The sequence below is a fragment of the Pyxicephalus adspersus genome, chromosome 1, assembly GCF_032062135.1.
Source record: "Pyxicephalus adspersus chromosome 1, UCB_Pads_2.0, whole genome shotgun sequence".
Taxonomy (NCBI): Eukaryota; Metazoa; Chordata; class Amphibia; order Anura; family Pyxicephalidae; genus Pyxicephalus; species Pyxicephalus adspersus.
In genome coordinates, this window is record NC_092858.1 from 70,134,243 (window position 1) to 70,141,204 (window position 6,962).

Sequence of the window (6,962 nt, forward strand, 5' to 3'; positions counted from 1 at the left end):
AAAAAAAAAATTTCATGAAAACCTGTAACGCTTTTGGTACAGAAATCTAGACATCAGTGTAACGCCCAGGTGGTTAATAATAATAATAATAATAAAAAACAGGATTTGTATAGCACCAACGTATTACGCAGCGCTGTACATTAAATAGGGGTAGCAAATGACAGACACTGACACAGGAGGAGGAGAGGACCCTGCTCCGAGGTGATTACAATCTAGAAGGTGGGGATCTAATCGAGAATTATCTATATTTAAGGGAAAAATAGAACATACATACCTAATGGAGTGATGAACGGTATAGAATAAACAATAGGAAATATGGTGACTGCAGTGGACAGAGTGGCAACTATATCCTTGACTTGTCATCTCTGGAAGAGGGCACACTGAAAGACAAGTGTGCCATAATGGACTTGTGCATGTGGCAAGAATCGACTGATTTTATTATAACATTACCTTAAAAATAACTATATTAAAAATGATTTACATAAAATGAAAATATACAACACTTTCCCATTGGCTGATTTTGTACTTGCCAGCAGAGCGTCAGACTATATTGGAGGATCATTGGCTGTAAAAGATGGTCCAAGCAGAAGCTTAAAATTGCATCTCTCCTGCTGGTCAGAAATTTTATACACAGCAAACAAGAAACTCTGATATCATATAAAACTGTTTAAAATATTCTTCTACTTTATTGTGTGATCTCAGAACCTGCTAAAAAGCTTTTACTGAATTTCATCAGATATGATGTAAGTTGCTTGTCTTCTGTGGTTATAGGTGATTTTTCCATCGTGATTGTGTGGCACCAGAATTGCATGGCAAGGAAAATCAAACAGTTCTGAAATGCACAATTCTGTGATCAATCTTGTGCACAATGATTTAATTTAGTTAAATTGCATACATTTTCAGAGATTAGTCACATAATTAACTTTTGGTTTAACAGTGGTTCAATGCACCTGTTTTCGCTTCAAATGTTCATATTCAGATTTCTTTTTTTTATATTTCCCAAAAGCTGAAAGGGTTTTTTTCTTAAAAAAAGAAAGAACTGGTTCATTGACGTAGTCTTGGAATTAGTCCTTTGTTGTACTGCCTTTATAACATCTCCAACTGTACCTGTCATTAAAATGAGATGTCACTAAATACAAAATTCAAATGCTGGACCGCAACACTCGCTTCAAATGAAATCAACATTAATGAACATACCTCATATAAAAATTGCTGAATCCACATTGTTATTTTCTGTACTAGCGTTAATTGGTATATTGACAAATAACAATAAGGCTGTAGAAAAGAACAATAAAAGACAATAACTAACAATGATGCCTTTTGAATATATGTAGAGATAAACATATACATAAATATATATTTTTAAATTGTCAGTGACATATGTAAAACGATTACATGTTTTTATTAGGGGAAGTGATAGAGGAAGGATCTTTATATTAGTGTTTTCCTCTCAATTAACTTTTAGGCACTTTTCCCAGCTAAATACATTACATCTTTGGCAACGCTCCAAACAAAACCTTACGACCCAACACTGGATTCTGTATTTACACAGCCAATTTAGATTTCCATGTTGTGAAATGGATAATTGCCAATAACCCTTTCTTCTCCTCGACAAATCTAAATCCATAGATTTCTGCAAGCAAATACAATTGTTTACATACATCCACATGTTTTACATGTTTTCTTTTAATTAAAAATTAATGATTTATACATACACAAAATATATACTGTCACATATTGTTTAGTTTGGTAATGATAGATTCTGTTCACTGTTTCCTACTCCTGCAGTCCATACAATTTACATCAAAGAACAAGTAGGCATGAAACATAATCTTAAACTGAAACCCATTTCTGAAACAGGACCAAGATTATTTAGACATTTCTTTTAGTACAATTCTGTACTTTTATACTACTTAGCAATCCATGCTCCTATAAAGATCCAACATCTCCAAATACCACAAAGTGCTTTGTTCCACAAACATGGACACCATATTTAAGTAATAAAATTATCAGTTTTACTTTTTATGTCTTCTAACAACATTCTTCACAAAACAAAATTCTTAAAATGTAACTTCTAGTGCACACTTTTCAGTGTTGGGAGTTCACTACTATTGATTGTGCATTATTGATATTGATAATCTATCACAGTCTGCTGATTATAATAAGATTACAATAAAATCACATTGGTGTGACTTTTATGTAAGGTACAGAAATCACAAAGTGCAAACTGAAAGGAATATGTCTCTTACTTTAGGAGAGCATTTTTTTTACTTCCAACACAGCATTGTGGCTTAAAAATAATTTTGTATAAATCATTAACATAATATATTGATAATGGCAAAAATTGGCAGTGGAGACCAGATCCAGACCCTCCATGCAGCTCTGCAGCAACTGATCAGTGATCCATTTGCTGGCTACAATTACCAATCTTCCTGTCCTGTAGCAGCTCTATTGCAACCCTGTGCTAGGTGTAGGTGCTGTGATGCTATTATTGATATCCTATCCCTTTCAACATTTAAGGTGGAAACATTGCTTTACATTTATCTTCTTTACCAGGAGTTTTGGTCACTGAATCTTGGTCATCGACAGCTGGCGATTCCAGTGCTAGTGCCAGCTGAGACCCATGAGAGCTATTTGGAGGGCAATAAGTGAGGGCCCTTCACCTTCCATTCCTAGACCATGTCACACACCTTCCACAGTAACCTTGCCCCGCAATGAATAAGTACAAAGCTTTTTCCTTACATACTAGTATCCGAAAAAGTTGAAGCCAGGTTCACGCATGGAGTCTGCATGCTGAGGGAGTGCGTCTTTCTACCAAGTGTTAAGAGGGCTCCATGTGAGGAGAAGTGACCACCTCATAGATTCATCCCTGTACATGATGTGTATTCAGGAACTATTTTAAAGATGATGTGAGAGACCTCAACACAAACACTTTTTAATATTATACAATATATGGGTTGCCTGTTTTAACACCTTTGAATATGGAAATGATTGGCTGCTTCTATGGTTCTTGAGAAAGCAGCATTTTTGAGCTGTGAAACGTGTCGAAAATAGGGGTCTTCTTGTTATTGTATATATATATATTATAAAAAATGTTTAACCTTTTTTATGATTGACCTGCCGGGGGAAACTTTGAAAGACTTTGCTAGATGAATTCTGGAACCATTTTGAAGACTTTATAGCCACCATCTATTATGTTATTGATAAATTGGTATTTTAATATTTGTAAAAAAAATTATACTATACTTTATATTGTTTGAGTCGTTTTTATGTACAGCCAGGGATGAATATACCCAAAAAGAGGATTAACAGAGTTCATGAGATTTTTACCCTATCTGAGACAAATGGTTACAACCCTACCATGCGTGCTAATCATAATGTTCAACAATGTAAACAAAAGTTATTCAGAATCATGTATTGATGTTTACATGTCAAAGTCCCATCTATCACTAAATTACATATTCCTGGAAAATATAATTAATGATCCAGGATTCCCTAGACTATTACTGCTGTGCTGATTTAGTGGAAGTAATGTGACAGTAAACCAGGTCATATATTTACATCACAATTGACGCTGGGTTTATTATTGGGACGGCAATTTTTTAAAGTTGGTAAGTATGTGTTTGTGGTTTCATTACAGTAATTGACTATTTCACAGTGTAGGTGTATTTGTTTGCATTTAGCTCTTTGGGGGAATAGGGAAGAAACTTAAGTACCTCAGTACACAAAGTAATTCCCTTTTTAGCTCTAAAAATTATGGAATTTGGTATTACAGATTCCACCATAACCCCCCAAAAACCCAACATCTTTTATGGTGATCAAAGTTTGGGAAAATGTCCTTGTCCTTCAACATTAGGTGGCATCGTCTGGTGCAGTCCCCCTGCATCTTTATTGCTCTTCCATATGCATGGATAAAGATGTAGTAGAAATTTTAACTGGAACCCAAGGTATTTTTTTATAATGAAAAAAAAACAATACAAAATGTTTTCCCTAAGCATGTTATTTAACATTTAACCTTTTCCCTACCATACAGCATATTTTATTTTTTTTCTTTATTGGTACAGTCACTAATGACAGGCTTTCCATGCATTCATTTGCCTATTAGCCCCCAAAATGGATCTCACTGCATAGCACAATTTGCCATAGACTTCATTGGGGTTCAGTGATGAGTTCAGGTTTTGCAGATTTTGTTCCTGTTTGCCAACCATGGCTTGGTGTCCTGGAAGAAAACAGGATATATAAATGCAGGTAAAAGGGGTTTGTGGCTAGTCTGAGGTGCCTAAAGTAACCTTTAGGTAGAGAATCATTGTTGCAGTGTAATATATGTTCACTTCAATAATTATTGATATGCAACTGCGTGGTGCAATTGATGTCAGACTAAATATTGCTCTGGCATACTTTTTAAAGGTCAGTGATGTATTGTCATGAATAACAAGCTTGTGTTTCGGGGAGTAGCCCAAAATCTGCCATCTGGCCATTTTTAGAGAAACATTGATTGGACAGGTTAGGTTATGTCCCTGATTGTTATTGGTTTTCCTTCGTACTAGCATTGTCTCCACCTGAGCCCAGTCCTCCTCTCGTGCATCTATTTATATTACCTTAAATAGTAACATTCATCTCATTCATCAACCATAAGTTCCTATTTATGAAATCCACTGTCATCATAGGCTGGAGAACAGTCAAATTATTGCTGCAGAGTCGAATGTATAAGGCACACTGTATCTGTATAAAGTTGCATAAGTATGAAGCCAGTATCACAAATATGTTTTATTGAATCATATCAAATATATGTCTTATCAAATATATGTATTTGTTTTTTCATATGAAAATTACCAACAAGTGTGTAGTATGGGCTCTACTCGTTGGGCTCTACTCATTTCATTGAAATTATAGGCAAGTTTCAGATCCTCGTATTACATAGCTGTTGGCGCCTTCTATTGCATGCAAAGTTCTAACCATCTTTTAAAAGGAAAGGTCAACAATGATAGCCTACATATTCCCTGAACAACAGGGTTACTTTAGGTTAGATTTACTAAAGTTTTAAACTCCCCTTTTCATGAACTGCACTTTACCTGCAGTACTACCGTAATTATGCTCAGATTCCTTTATTATGGCAAAATATTTATGAATAGGAGTTTTAAATATATATATATATATTTAAAATATATATATAGATATTTCATATCTATCCAATATATATATAGATATTTCATATCTATTCAGCATAAGCATTACCTAATGTGTAGCCATGAAATTATTTAGCACACCCACACATCAACATATTACTATGACTTCCTTGTGTTATTCAGCATATTACTTTCATTTGTTTGCTTCCTTTTATTTAGGTTTTCTGAGCACAGGGAGTGAGCCTACTGTGAAATACTTAACATATTTGTTAAATAAAACATATATGAACCACAGGATGCACAATTTTCAGAACTGCTCGTATAAGGAGTGCAATTTACATTAAATTGCTATGTGTTAGTTAAATGGCACCTTAGCTTCTGAGCAATTCTTTGAATACTTGTTTCTTTAATTATTATTTAATTTAGTGGTTATGACTGGTTTTCAGTTAGAGAGGGTACTACTGACAAATTCAATTACATGAAAATAGAGGAATTAATGATCCATGCAAATGATTCATTCCTTACATGATATTTTATCATTTCTACGGAAATTTGTAATGAACATTTAGTTTGTATTAATAAACGCTTACAGTTAAGCCCCATAAAGTACAGTAATTAAAATTGGTTTGTTTATGATATTTGCTAACAACTGCATTACAACAAAATCTTTTTTATTTTCATTCATATTTTCACTATTAATAATGATCTGAAAATCAGAGGCAAAAAAATGAAGTGAGTGAATCAACCAATATTCTGTGCAGTGTATGCACATGGATATATTTCCCACCATACATCATTGCTTAAAATACAATACAATACAAAACTCCACATGCACTTTAGGAGTATTATCCCCATTTTTAGTGTTAGGAATGTGTCCACAGTGACTACAGCTCTGGAGACCAGTGAAGAAGGAACATATGTCCAATGGTGGTGGTTGTGTTACCAACCATTGCATATACTTTTTTCATTAGTGCACTGTTAGGTGTGTACCTAACCAGACTAAGTAAGGTCAATAAATTTCACTGATAATCTTTTGACACCCACAGTAGTGGAATATATTTGCAAGCATCCCTAAGGTGACATGGAGCCATATTTAGCATGGTAAGTTGACAAAGGTATGATGATATGCTAAGTCTGCTAATATTTGTCATCTAGGGTTTATATGAACAATGCCCTGTCTTCAAGTATGGAGAAATGCCTGAGCCTGAAAAAAAATAATGTGTAAAGTGACTGGGGCTAGTTTAAAACTTTAATGATTACATGCAGAAGATATCACAGGACGTTCTGTGAATGGGACTTAATCCAATAAACGAATAGAAAACAAAACAATATATCATAAAATGTAGAAGGAAACAAGCAAGTAAAATGAATTGTTTTAATGAACCTTGGGTAATTTTAAAAAATATTGCTAAAACATTCTGCTCAATGCAGTGAATACATAATTATTCAGACCCTTCATCAATTTATTTTTTATGTGAAAGATTCCTTCGATTAACACAGGGAGAGGGAATCCTAATATAATTAGTTGCTGTGCATGGCAATATTACTTCATTACATGTATTTGAACCACACTTACCTCCTATTAAAGGCTTAATATAAGCCCAAGTAAAGGCAATGACCTAATAATTATAATGTACAGCATTAGTTATAAAAAATATCACATGCAAATTATCCCAGCAAAAGTGGACAGAGCCTTGCACTCTGTCAGATGACTTCTAGGTGAAAACCTGCTCCAAAAACAGATTGAAAGGACAGTTTTATCAGAACACTGATGGGAGTAGCAATGCTTAAATATCAGACCAGAAGTAAAGTGCTAGAAAATCTAGCAGGCCCCAG

The 6,962-nt window shown here is 34.2% G+C and overlaps 1 long non-coding RNA gene across 1 annotated transcript in view; it reads right to left on the reverse strand.

Annotated features, from left to right (window-relative positions):
- Positions 1 to 550, reverse strand: part of LOC140332361 (uncharacterized) — a 6,336-nt gene extending 5,786 nt beyond the window's left edge. The window contains exon 1 of the long non-coding RNA XR_011921112.1: positions 275 to 550. This is a non-coding gene — a long non-coding RNA (uncharacterized lncRNA). The remainder of the gene's footprint in view (positions 1 to 274) is intronic.
- Positions 551 to 6,962: the final 6,412 nt, after the last annotated feature.